Genomic DNA, 14675 nt, shown 5'->3' on the forward strand with positions numbered 1-14675 from the left:
AGCATTCATCGTCTGTCCCAAACCTAATATGGGGACCGCACGAAGCCAAGCAGAGGTGTGATCTCCCTGCTGCGATTTTCACAATGCCGACTGTCGAGAAGATAAAGAGAATGTGGATTCTGTAGATGCAGTAACCTTTGTGAAGTATATATCTGCTAGTTTCTTCATGAGTTTAGGGGCAGCGACCTCACTAGGGTTACTCATCATGTCATACTCCACCGTTCTACTAAATAGACTCAACGCATCCTAAAATACTCGACCAGGACCAACAATACCGGCATGCCGTAGAAGCTTTGTCTGCAAACCAAAAGACTGCAATCGAGAAGCAAGAAAAGCATAATGACGAACATCACCTGCGGAATAAACACCAAATCCGCCAAAAGAAAAAGGTAAGGTGGCAAGACGCCACTGCCAATCGCCAAAGCCAGGCCCCGAAGCAGTTACAATACGCTCCAAGGAAGATCGAAGATCCTCAACAAAAGTGCGCTGAGCCGCCTCAAAAATACCAGGAGGACATGTACGCAAAGCAAAGTAGAGTTTAGAAACTCCGGTACATGCCCTAAGTAACAATAGCTCACACTGAGGATCATCAAGTTGAGCAACCTTACTAGAAAAAGGACATTTAACGACGAACAATTTCGTCGTTAAAAAAGCCTCAATTTTCGTCGTTAACCTTTAACGACGGTCATGATGTTCGTTGTAACAGGTTCTGTCGTTATTGGCTTTAACGACGAAGTTCGTCGTTAATATTTAACGAACATTAACGATGAAACATCATGTTGTCGTTAAAAATTAACGACGGATTACCGTTTCGTCGTTAACAATTAACGACGAATTATGGTTTCGTCGTTAATTGTTAACGACGAATTTAGGATTTCATCGTTAAAAGTTAACGACGAACTATTGTTTCATCGTTAAAAGTTAACGACGAATTATTATTTCGTCGTTAGAAAATAACGACAACATGATATTTCATCGTTAAATACTTATTCAAGATGAACAATTAAGCAATAACGACTAAAAAAGCCATCATAAGATGTCATTCCAATGGTAAAAAGAAATTAAATTTTTGGCAATAACGACGAACTATCCTGTAGTTAATATTGCAATCATAATAACATTATTTTTATTCTTCAAAACACCTACATTTTCTCTATGAAACAATATACAAAATAATAAATCAATCAATTAAAACAATGAGAATTTCATTACTCAAAAAACATTTGACAATAGAACTTCAAGTTATGTGAACATAACAATCACATCTCATTGTCTTTAAATTCTCAAAAACTAAGAAATAAATAACTTATGTTCAATCTAATAGAACAAAATAAAATCTAAATAGTTGAAGTGTCCACTCTTGGAGCCTTAAGCCGTTGTAGCGTTGTAGTAACACCTCTTTAAACGATTTAAGTCATCTTCAACTGAACTCATGTGGCTCTTAAGCGCATTGTTTTCTTCTTGTACTGTATCCACGCGATTGGTTCTTCTGCCATTATTTTTTGAATTTCCTCCTACACACATATAACCATGGCATTTAGTAGGAGAAAAACAAAAAATAGAGAGTAAAGTGCATGATTACAAAAATAGAATCAGGCTGTGGATGAAATATGTCAGTTTGTGAAGCAGTATTATAAATATGTCACTCATAACCTCCCCACCCACCAAATATGTAACATAATTTTTTTTCTCCCCAATCTGCTCCCATTGTGTACAGTAGGAGAGCCAAGAAGAAAGTAGTAAAAGACCAAGTTTTACAGCATCAGACAGAACACCAAGACAAGCAGAGGCTAGTAGAGATAACCATTGGCACCTAGCTGAAGGACAAGCAGCAAAAGGAGATGTACTTGGCAGAACTCTAGGCAAATGTAGGAGAATCAAGAATGATAAAACCGTTGAAACAAGTATGCCAAGGTTTTATTGAAACAGTTTGTGTAGCAGTAAAATCTGTCACTCATAAGTCATACCCTCCCCACTCCCCAAATATGTAAGAGAAGCTAACATAGGTGAGAAAGGTCATACGCATTTTGTGTCGCTTCTGCATTTGAAGAGAGAACCTTTGAACTTATTTCAGTTTCTGCATTTTCAGTTTATGAACTTATTTCAGCATTTTCAGTTTATGAACTTATTTCTCGTTTTTCTTCCCCAATATGTTTATTAAATTTATTTTTTCCAGTGAATTTCTTATGTATATCTTTTTCTATGATTATTTGTATCATGTCACTTGCACATTGCCAAGCCTCAACGAATTGGTTGAGTGAAAAACATTTCTAAGCCTCAACGAATTGGCTATATAAGTTCCACCAGGAAAAAAATAAACAAAGAGATAACAGTTCAATAAACCAACTATAAGAGATAAAAGCAATGATTGCAAATCGCAGATAAGGTATATACCTGTATCGAGTACATGAAGTGAGCACTGACCGAAAATCTTCAAATATTGTATGATAGCCTAGGCTATTCATAATTTTCAGATCCTGTCCTTCTGCTGCTTGTTTTTGTTTTGACCGGTGTCTCCTTTTATGCATTGCAGGTCAGTGAACTGTAGAAAATAATTGATTACACATGATGGAATGTTGATTCTTAACTGTTGTACATTATAATGAAGCTTTACTTAATCAGATGTTCGACCTAATTGATTATTAATCACTAAGCCTAACATCATTATGCAGCTACAATACTATTTATTTCTGACACTCATCCAAGTGCAGACTTCTGCTGGATTAAGTTAACTAATGAACATGCGCTAAGAAGTTGCAAGACCTAACATGCATCATGAGTTCATGATATCCGTGAGAGCTGAATGTGGATTGTGGAAGTAGGTTGATCAGTAAACATCGACTTCTTCAATAAACCATCACAACTGTCACATTTAAATGTGTAATAGCGATACACTCTTACTTGTTTGAATACAATCTATTGCATATGAATAATTAAGTTGTTCAGAATGTCCGAGTTGCAAACATGTGCCTCAATCTGCAGTTATCTTGCTTTATATTTTTCTGTTGGAGCCTGCTGTTGCAATTATGAGCCTCCACAAACATCATTTTCCAAATATTCTTGAGAGACTGGAGTAACCTACATTGTCTCCACAACTTGGAAGACTTCCTGAAATTTTCACTTGTGTACCAGAACCATCATCCATGGGCCTCAGTATCGTATGAAATAAACCCTGTGTCAAAGTGATCCCCTCTCATTCTCAATCTAACTGAACGACTCTTTGCTAATCGCAAAAGTTAATTCTTCCAACTCCTCAACCACGCCCAAAACACATGGATAAGGTATCTGCTATAAAACCTTCCTTCGATAATATGTTGGGTACTGATATGTTCTCCATACCCAGTCAAAAATCCATTGGGAGCTGCCATATCAAAAAATGAACAAGCCTGAACTTGTGCACAGCTGCAAATCCCCAAATTAATTCTATGTTTAAGTCTCATAACTGTCTTAACTACAACATGGTTATAGCTAAATTGTCATTATAAAAAATTAAACAAAACCAAACACTCAATGGGCATACCTATATTTTTATCGTTTTGACATTAGGAATCTTAGAGCTTTTCCTGCAAGTCGTATTAAAAACAAATTTTAGACAGATTCTTATTTAAAGGACCTAAATATAGTCAGTGGTGCTCAAACAATCAAAAGAAAACCTTAACTTCCTTAAGAGTAAGTTATAGGGGATGCATATGGGTGTGCAGGTGGCTAGAGTGGCTGCAATTAAAGTACGTGATAGAAGGCGCAAATGTGTGGCTAGAAGATTACTCAGATATGTTTGGTAATGCTTTAAGAAATTGTAAGAGATCATTCAACTTTAAGAGAAGTAATCCTTTAAGAAATAGTTGCACAAAGCCTTACATGAAGGGAAAAAGAGTATAATCAAAAGATATGCCCAAGTAAATGGTTTGATAAATATATCCATAAATAAAGATAACAAGTCATCCACAAGTTAAGTGTTAATCCCTCACGTAAGCCCACCAAACACTAGTTACATGAAAATTTTCTATCAGCTTGAAATCTAACACCTACACCTCGTCACCTCACTTAGGATTGATGACATAACAAGCAATTTTTTAATTCTTAAAGCGGGGAAATAAATTAGGACCAATTCATATGAAAGAAAAAGGGAATGAAAGTTGAACAAAAGTTGCATTCCAATCAGCTGCAAAAAGCTTCTTATTCAAGCTAAACTCCAACTAATATCTACTACCAGAATGATTGCGTCACCATTTAGATTTCATGATACTACAATGCACGAAGATCTGATTTCATGAATATTAAACCCCGTCCTCTCCTCCACAATATCATAATGTCCCCTTTTTAAACATATGATACAGGGTATAAACAACATAATTCCATATCATTAATCTCTCCTTTAATTATTAGAAAATTTGATGTAGAATCTAACGAGATAAAATATGATAAACCACATAATAATTAGGAAATTCTTATTTTCATTGGCAGTTCATCTTGGCCACTAAGTATCATGTATAACGATCACTAATTCTTATTACCAAACGTGAATGGAAGCCCTTGAGTAAATAGTCCCAAAGATAACATCCTAATCTCACCTTCTATGCACATAAAAGTACTTAAGATTGAGCTCATTAGCAAAATTAACCAAACCGAAAAGGCAAAAAATAAAAATAATGTCTCCATTAATTTTATCAATTATTTTAATCACCTCAATACCAACATCATACAGCAACAAAGCAATCAAACAACTTAAACATAAATAGGCTGAGAAAAGTACCACCTCGGACATTTGACACATAGATGATCAATCAATATGTAAATTAAAGTATCGACAAAGAAAAATACACAAGGATATAAATTTACTTTGGCATTGTAATCTTTACTGACTACGACGAAGCGATCTGAATTCTTCCCAAAGCAAAGACCTTGAACTTGATTTTGCCAATGCTCAATTCTTCAGATGTTGGATATCAAGTTGGTTGATGTTGAACCAATCTACATCATCAATTAATCACTAGACATACAAACTCCCACTTCCAAATCACATATTATATAAAAAAAATTGTTAAAAGCTTAGCTTAATTCACTACATAAATCAGAATATAGAAAAAATTTGGGGCAGAAACCCTAACTAAAATTTAGACCAACAAAAAGAATCTTATTTCGAATTTGCAAATTAAAATTTTGAATCAGAAAATTGAATGGAAACGAATCTCATATTTCCACATATTAAGCAAGGTGGTTTTTTCGGTAATCTCGAAAGCTTAAAACAAGATCTTCGTTATAAGCAAGAATCCCTCAAAAAATCCAAGTTCAGCAAGAACATCGTGATGAACCAAAAAATTGGTTTACGCAACTCATGCAAAGAACAAATATATCAAAGGCAGAAGCATCGAAGCAAGAAAAAAACACAATCAAATATAATTAGAGAAGAAGAAAAAAAATATTAACCTGGATTTACATCTGATAAATTAAGATACGGAGTATAAAACTCTGAAAATGGTCTTAAAACTGATTGAGAAGAAATTTGAGAGAGAGAAAATTGGTTAAGTGATGGAATGCTTGGATTAAGAGATTATAGATTTTGATAACTAGCTGAAATCTAAGTGAGAACGGCGCATTTGCTGCCCTATTGCGAGGGTTTTACACAATTTGCTCTGTTTCAAAATTTTTATATCGCGCGGTATCGGGTTATTGGAATTAACGATGAACAAGTAGTATTGTTTTAAAGTTTTAATTGTAAAGTTTAACGCTAACCACCAACAAGCAGTTTTGTCGTTAATGTGTGGCATAAAAAGGTATTTTCACGACCAGCTTTTAGTTTTATCGTTATTGAATTGTTGTTAAAGATAAGAATTCTAGTAGTGTTATCCATAAGCCCAATGGTGTTAGTCACCCTCTGCATCACAAGCTCACCACTGAAAACTGGATTGGAACTAGCGGGACCACCTAGCAACTTAACACCATGCAAAGGACGAGCAATATCATGTGGAAAGACTCCCACATGCCTGCTTCGAGGGTCCTCTGTAGGCCAGAAAACTTCGGTCTTCTCCACGTTAAGATGTAACCAGAGACAAGGCCCGTCCTCCATAATCAACTGCAGAATCTTCCCAACCACCAAAGTGTCACCAATAATAGTGTCGTCATCCAAATACCATGCCTGGAGACGTACACCAAAAGCATCCCTAATTTTACAAACCAGGGGTAGTAAAACCAAAGCAAAGAGCGGAGGACCAAGGGGATCACCCTGTTGCAGCCCCTGAGACGACCATAACGTGTGCTCTCCATAATACAATCTGGCTGGAGTAGAGTAGCAGAATTCAACCCATCGCGAAATGCCCGGACAACGAAGTCGAACTTCACGTAACATGGCCGCTCGATCAACTAAATTGAAGGCATTTTGAAAATCCACCAACAACATCGAAAGACCCACGTCAGAACCCCGATCCTCAATCAACCGGTTCATTATTATTATTATTATTATTATCATTATTACTATTATTATTATTATTGTTATTATTATTATTATTTATTCGAATTATAAAGTGATTAGTGCAATCTTAGGTGTTTAGGATTTCGACAAAAGTACTTAAGTTGGGCAAAAAAAAAATTTAGCATACCTTTATCAGGTAAAAATTTTAGTACTTAAGTTCGACAAATGATATCCATAAATGTGATTACATAAAATGGAATAAAAATAATAATAAGAAGAAATGCTTGTTTGGGTATGGACATATAATAACACCTTATCTTTTAAAACTATTGCATGTAGGCTAGGAGTATAATTAATTTTTTTTGAAAAAGGTTTATGAAAATCAAAATACTATCTTGCTACTATGGAGTAGCAACTTACTACTTATATTATAAAAACAATAATATCATAAAAATTATGATTTTCCATTCCTGACATATATTTTTGAAATTAGTATTAATATGTAATTTTTTATTCTTGCCATAATACACATGAAATTTTAATCCGGAAAAAAAATAAGAAAAAAAAGCAGGAAATTAGATATTTTAAAAGTTTTTTTAATTAAAATTTTCCTTTTAAAAAAAATCTAAGGACACACCAGGAGATGACATGTGTCATTCCTGGTGTGTCTTTTAGTACGGAGTATATAGTATTGATTTTTTTTATTGTTTTAATATGAAACACCAAGGCCATCCCAAAACAAACATACTCAAACACCTACAATCTCGGATGGAGAAATCACCCTAATTTCTCCTACAAAGGCAACAATGTTCAAAATCTACAACCATTTCCTTCACAAAGCAACCCAAACACTCAAAACCCAATCCTACTTGAATAATGAAAGTTTGAAACCTATATAAACCTTGAAGCTACCAAACCCTAATCATAATTTCTCTCTCTCTCTCTCTCTCTCTCTCTCTCTCTCTCTCTCTCTTGCATGCGTCCGCGTCCCGCCACCACCGCGAGTAGCCATAGTAGCCACTGTGAGCAATCACATCCACCGTAGTTGCCCACCGCCGCTGTTAGGCCATGCTTGGTGGTTCGTTTCTCCCTCTTTTCTCCCTCTTTTCGGTTTATGCTTGATTTATAAAAAATAACAAATTTCAAAGCTTGATTATTTTAATTTATTTTTAGATTTATGTTATGACTTGAATTAGTTACATTTTATAGTATTCATTCATAAAAATTCAGATTTATAAATGAATTAAATTATGCATATTTTTAGCTCTAAAGTTTGGATTTTAATGTTTTAAATACGTGATTTTCCTATGGTTTATAAACAATATTTAATTAGGGGTAAACGAGGATTATTTAAGGTTTTAATGACACTTTAAAGGTTTAAATAATTGTTGGAAATTTAATAAAGTATGAATAATAATTAATTTATTATTTATTTCACGAGGAAGCTTTGATTAATTAAGCTATTGAGCAAAGTGTCACGTTTGAGAATGTACGTACATGTTTGGAATGTACTTATATGTGTAGTATCATGCGTAGGAAGTTAATTTTAATCTTGTAGCATCATGTCATGTGTGAATGTGGTGGTTACTTGATTCAAGGAGAAGTTTATGATTCATATTATTGTGTAATCATTTTTAGTAGGCATGTTTATCATCATTTTAATATATGCGAGCATGTGTGGTGGATTATTCTAGTATCTAATTCATACTAAAAAAAAGGTTTTATTTTGCATGTGTGTTAACTAGTACTCCATGTAAAAGAATAGTAGGCAAGAAAACTTAAGTGTTAATTTAGACCTTCATCCACTAAAGTAAAGGAAGTTTTAATTTCACGTGTGTCAAGGTACTCCATGTAATAAAAAAGGAATGGTGACAAAGATACTTGGTTGCAAGTTAGGGCTTTGTCCAATAAGTAAATGAAGGTCTAGTAGAAAAGTTTTATAAGCATGATAAGCAGTGAAAGCTCTTGGAACGTATATACCTTGAGTTGACAAATGGGTGAGGTCCCTATGGTGTTGTCCATTGGACATCCGTTGTGGTTTATGACGTAATTTATTATTATTTGCGATGGAATTCCGTCACGGATACGTGACATAGTTTTTATAGTTGGGTAGCTTCCCATGCTATAGTTCCACGTGGATACAAGGAGAATAGAAACCCGTTCATTGCGTAATCCATTCAAGGGAATTTGATATTTGAAATAGTAGAAAGAAGAAGTTATTTTAGTAGCAAGTCTAAAGCAAAAGAGTTAAGAGTAAAGTCAATAGTAATTTTTATTTATTTAATGATGTTATGCATATTGAATTTTCAAGAAAATAAGGTTGCTCGTGAACAACGTTAGTTATGTCAAGTTAAGCATGTTAGTTGCATTTCTGTTTCGTGTATGTACTCAGCTTTGATGATTCGTGTTTTCTTGTTTTTCTTGGTCATGACCTTTTCCTTATTGATCTTGTAATGACCCATAATTTGCACTTGTAAATAAGGTGAGCAGTCAACATGTTGTTAGGTTATGATACATATGACAATTCATAAATCATGCGGAAAAACCATAAAGCCAGGAAAGCATATTATTTACACATAATGATTTAGCATAGTTTAGATGCATACACTTTGTTGCGTGCCTTCCCTAGCTGCGCCCGAACCGAACAAGAACAAGTCTTTAGGACTCCAAATGTCGTCCCACCGTAGATAGTCCACAGCACGTCCGGATCCGCCTTAAGCTTGACCAACTAGAATCGCCCTTAAGGTACTTAGAATTTTCGGCTATTGTAGGCAATTATATGACTGAATTTTTGCTCTCAAAAATCACTTTGAATACTTGAATCGTATATGTAAATAATGACCCTAGGCCCTTATTTATAGAGGTATGGAAAAGGAATTGTAATCCTACTAGGATGTGGATTTGTTAATTAGAACTTTATTAGGACTCTAAATAACAAAGCAAATCTAATAGGATTAGGATTTTAATCTTCGCACGAATCCTAATAGGATTAGGATTTCCCGCACACGCATCGTACAAGCCGTGCACCCGCGCAGGCCTCGCGGCCCACGACAAGCGCACAGCCCATGTGCGGTGCTGCGCGCGCGCGCCCTTGGCTGGGCCTGGCCTTGCGCTAGGCCTGGTCGAGGCGTGCGTTGTTGCGTGCGGCTCGCTGGGCGATGGCCTGGCTTCGTGCTGGGCCTTCGTCTAGCGGGCCTCGTCCGATGCTAATTCGTACGATACGCTTCCGATTAAATTCCCGATTCCGGAATTCATTTCCGATACGAACAACATTTAATATTTCCGATTCCGGAATTAATTTCCGTTTCGAACAAATATTTAATATTTTCGTTTCCGGAATTATTTTCCGATTCCGATAATATTTCCAATTCTGACAATATTTCCGTTTCCGGCAATATTTCCGATTCCGGCAATATTTCCATTTCCGATAATATTTTCCGATACGTACCATGTTTCCGTTTCCGGCAACATCTACGACTTGGATAATATTTATATTTCCGATACGATCCATATTTCCGTTTCCGGCAATATCATCGTTTCCGGAGTATTCATTTCTTGCCTGTGACGATCTCAGCTCCCACTGAAACCAAGATCCGTCGATTCCGAATATCCATAGATGGAGTATTTAATGCCATTAAATACTTGATCCGTTTACGTACTATTTGTGTGACCCTACGGGTTCAGTCAAGAGTAAGCTGTGGATTAATATAATTAATTCCACTTGAACTGAAGCGGCCTCTAGCTAGGCATTCAGCTCACTTGATCTCACTGAATTATTAACTTGTTAATTAATACTGAACCGCATTTATTAGACTTAATATTATATGCATACTTGGACCAAGGGCACTGTTTCCTTCAGTCTCCCACTTGTCCTTAGGGACAAGTGTGCATTTCCTAATTCCTTTGTCGCTCGATGCTTGCTCTTGAACATAAGGTAAGAGTTGTCATCCTTATTATGTCCAGAGGTGTTCCTCGGTTTCAGAGTTCAACTGATCAAATAAACAGATAATCATAGCCTATGATTCATCCGAGCACGGCCATGCATTTCACAGTTTCTAGCACTCCGAGTGGCCTTGTACAACTTTTAAGCATCTCATCCTGATTTATGGGAGGACAATCCCAATCTTGCGATCTTGAGATTAGACTTCGTTTGATAGGTGATTACCTGAGCGTTGCCTTTATAGCCTCCTTTTACGGTGCGACGGTTGGTCAACGTCAAAGCAACCAGTTCTCAAACAAGTAATCTCAAATCACTCAGGTATTGAGGATTTAGTGTCTAATAATTTTAATGAAATTTACTTATGACAGATTTTCATCTCTTACAGTAAAGTTTCATAGGTCTGTCCGATACTAGTCTTCCCAAAGTAAGTATCTATGCAAATGATTATGACATTGCCATGTCCACATAGTTCAAGAAACAGAACTACTAGTCATCTTGCATTCTAGTCGTCTAACGTTTTCTATGCGTCCAATTTTATAGAAAACTCCGACCAGGGACCATTTTCAACTTTTGACATTCAAGTTCACTTGATAGACATTTCTTAGTCACAGGACTGGTCCTGACAGTCTATCTTGAATATATCGTCAAATTGAAGGGACTCATCATTTAATACTAAACCAAGATTAAATGGAATATGAAAATACATTTCATATATGATAAATGTTCAACCTTGATGTTTTACAACCATGGGCCTCAAATCCATCTTTAAAACATTTCATGGAATTCAAAGCTATGCTTGATTTCCAGTGCTACAACGTGAGTGTTGCTTCTCACTTGTTGCATAGGTTTAGTTATCACGCTTTGCCAATCTTAACATCCTTTTCATCGAATGTTCTTCGAGATATGATGATAAGATCTTTTGAGTATGTTTATTTTGTGATCTAGTCTTTCTTGCTACATTAGTGGTTCTACGCATTTTGCAATGAAGAACCATTAAGTCAACAGACATGTGATCTTCCCAAGTTCAATGAAGAACTCATATAAACAACTCTATTTTATTGCTTCTTAGGCAATAATTACTTTTACTTCAACTGTATAGGTTCCTAGTGATGCTTTGTTTGGATCTACTTATCCAAGCAGTTCACAGATATGTGGAAGACTCTCCTACTGTATCTTTGAACATAGAAATTAATATTTAATTTCCCACGCAACAACTCATGGTCTCCAATCCATGTTGCCATTTCAAAACACGATGCTCTATAGCTCGTCCTTGCCAATGGTTAACTCCACATGGATTTTTCTTGATCCTTTACCAGTGTTTATGCGTGTAGCATCAATATTTAGCATATCTTTATTTCCTTGAATCAAGAAGTAATCCTATGTACCTTTTCAAGTACCATAAGTTTTTCTTGATCTCAATCTAATTGGTCTTCACTTAGATCAATAGAGATTGGTATATGTTCGTCATGCCTAAAGTCATACGATACATTTTTGGCGATCCTCATATTATATCATACATGATAAATTCTTTTGCAGAATAATTCCTAATTGAATTCTATTCATGTAACTTTAGCTCATTCAATTTCAGTAGATACCGAATCCAGCTAAATTCTTTGACATATAATATAGGTGAAGAATCTCATTAGATTCTTTGATGTTAACTTAGTAAATGCTTATACATAGTTCAAACATTCTTTTACTTAGATTTATTCACATGGGTCGAATATCTCCAATGGAGTATTTCATGTTTGATTTAGTAAATGCCATTACTTAATCCAAAACAATAATATAAAATCTTTGTAAATAGATCTTAATACCCAGTATGTACTAAGTTCCGCCATGGTCCATCATTGATGAATAATCTCAAATCTAAGTATTTAGCATTTGAATGTTATTTCACAATAGAGAGATATGTGTGTGATACACATAGTACCAATTAAGTTTTATGTACTCCCACTAAACTTCTTATATATCTATAAGAATCATGTACATTTTATGAAACTAAAATACTTATTAGCTTCACTAAAATGCATTTCTAATTCCCAATTGCTTGCTTAAATCTGTACTTAGATTTCATAAGCTAGCTTTCCTTTTCAAGCATTTATTTGGATCCACAAATCCTATGACATACCATGTACATAGTTTCTTCCAACATTTGACTGAGGAAGATGTTTTGTCATCCAATTGTCATATGTACCAATATGCAATCATTGCTTGAATTATAGACTTGAGCATTACGATTATGCATGAGGTTTCAACACAATCCACGCCGTGAATTTGCTTGTAACCTTTAGCAACTAATCTAGTTTTGTGTGTGAACACAATTTCATGTTTGATGGTTTTTATCCTTAAAACAAACTTGCAACCAATAGGTGTGAAACTATTTTGCAAATCAACAAAATTTCAATTTTGTCATCAAAACATTGAGTATGTTTTATGGCCTCTAACCATTTAAAACATTTGAGTCTATATATGGCCTCTAACCATTTTAGGGAATCTGGGTTTCGTCATAGCTTTCTTACAGGTCACAAACTCATTAATTTACATGATAATAGTTTGACTGCAAGTTGTAGGTTTCCTCACTATCTAATAGAAGAATTGCATAGTTTCAGTGACCTGAACTCCATGTTTCTTCACTATCTAATAGAAGAATCTCATAGTTTCAGTGACTTGAACTCTATGCCTACAAGGGTATAGAACATCAAACAACAGAATATCAATAGCCACTTAAAAGTCCTTTGAATATTCTGTTCTCCTTGAAGCACTTGTAAAGTCTTCTAAGAGATGTCTATTCTTTAAAGCCACTTCTAAAGTCCTTAAAGAATACGTGTTCGGATTTTCTAAAGAACTTCAAAAAGCCTCCGGAATGTCCGTCTATGTTTGTTGTTCGCCTCGAAGACTTTCGAGGTCTATTTTCTCCCACTTGTCATTTTGGAAACGAATCTCCAAAAGGACATTATATCGAGCAAACAAACATTATGTTCTCAAAAATTCGTGGTAGAAACAATACCCTTGTGTTTCATTTGAATAAATCACAATGAAACATATATCTATACTTGGGCCTTAGTTTGTTGAATAACAAACACTAAGCTCCCACTGAGTTTAGGAACTCTCTAGATGTATTTTACGAAAAGTTATATGAAATTACTTTTCAATAGCTTTGACGAATTTGGTTTAGTTTGGTGGTAGTTGAGCATTTTGTTTTAGAAATTATAGGAAAAGTCTTTATGATTCATCATTAATCGAATCAAGTACTAATTGACTTCGATTATTCCAACTAAGATATGCCATATCTTATGGACCTAGATTGTGAAATTACAACACACAATCATTGATGATCATATTTGGTCTCAAGTAATCATCAACATGATCCAACCTAGATCTTTATGATTTCTTGCCAAGTGGATTTTATACTTCTGAATCTTTGAACTAGTCAAACAGATTCAAACTTATATCACTTTGAGTAAATAAACCTATATTCACTCAAATCCATGTGAAATAATAAAGTCATAAAATCTTTCCTTAGCTTTGAACTCTATTGTCTAGGCGTTCTAACAATAGTTCATATCTTTTGTTACTCTCAACAAGTAAGACTAGTCGTCTTAAATTGATCTAGAAATCAATGAACTTTCAAAAGTCCATCAAAATAGAGCTTTTGATGTTGATATGGTCTAAGCAACAATGCCAAAGATTAGTGGAACTCAAATCAAGGGGTTGATTTGAACCTAGTAAAGTTTTTATTGTTAAAGAGTTGTTTGTTTTAATCAAGCATATTGACTCAACCCGTAATTGACCATTTCACTCAAATAAACAAACAAACATTGTTTTTGTTTTTCTTGAATGTGAGTCTTTCTGTGTTTGAAAAACAGAAATTTAGGTATGCTGATTATGGAACAAAATAGCCATTAAGTTTCAGCCTTTGAAAGGACTTAAAACAAACTAGATGACCCTACAACTAATGTAGCATTTCCATGCTTCATTTCCCACTTGTAGGCCATTAGTGTAGCCTAGCTTCCATTGTTTGAGTTATTACCGAAGTAAGAACCTCAAGCGGTATATGATACCAAGGAAGTTTGATTGCTAGGTCACTTTTCTTTAAACATAAACTTACAGGTAGAAACGGAATTGTAAATTCCTTTCATCTGTTCCTTTGTTTTCCTATTTCTTGTACCCTTTCTTATAGCCTTAAGAATTGAATTCTCTAGTGTTGACTTTTATATTTTGTTAGACATGTCCAATGTCACTCCAACAAGGTTCTTTCCATTTAATTTATGTTGAATATTCTGTTTCAACTAGATGATCTTACCAGAAGCTTCTAAAGTTCTC

This window comes from Spinacia oleracea, chromosome 1, assembly GCF_020520425.1.
Source record: "Spinacia oleracea cultivar Varoflay chromosome 1, BTI_SOV_V1, whole genome shotgun sequence".
In the NCBI taxonomy this organism is placed as follows: domain Eukaryota; kingdom Viridiplantae; phylum Streptophyta; class Magnoliopsida; order Caryophyllales; family Amaranthaceae; genus Spinacia; species Spinacia oleracea.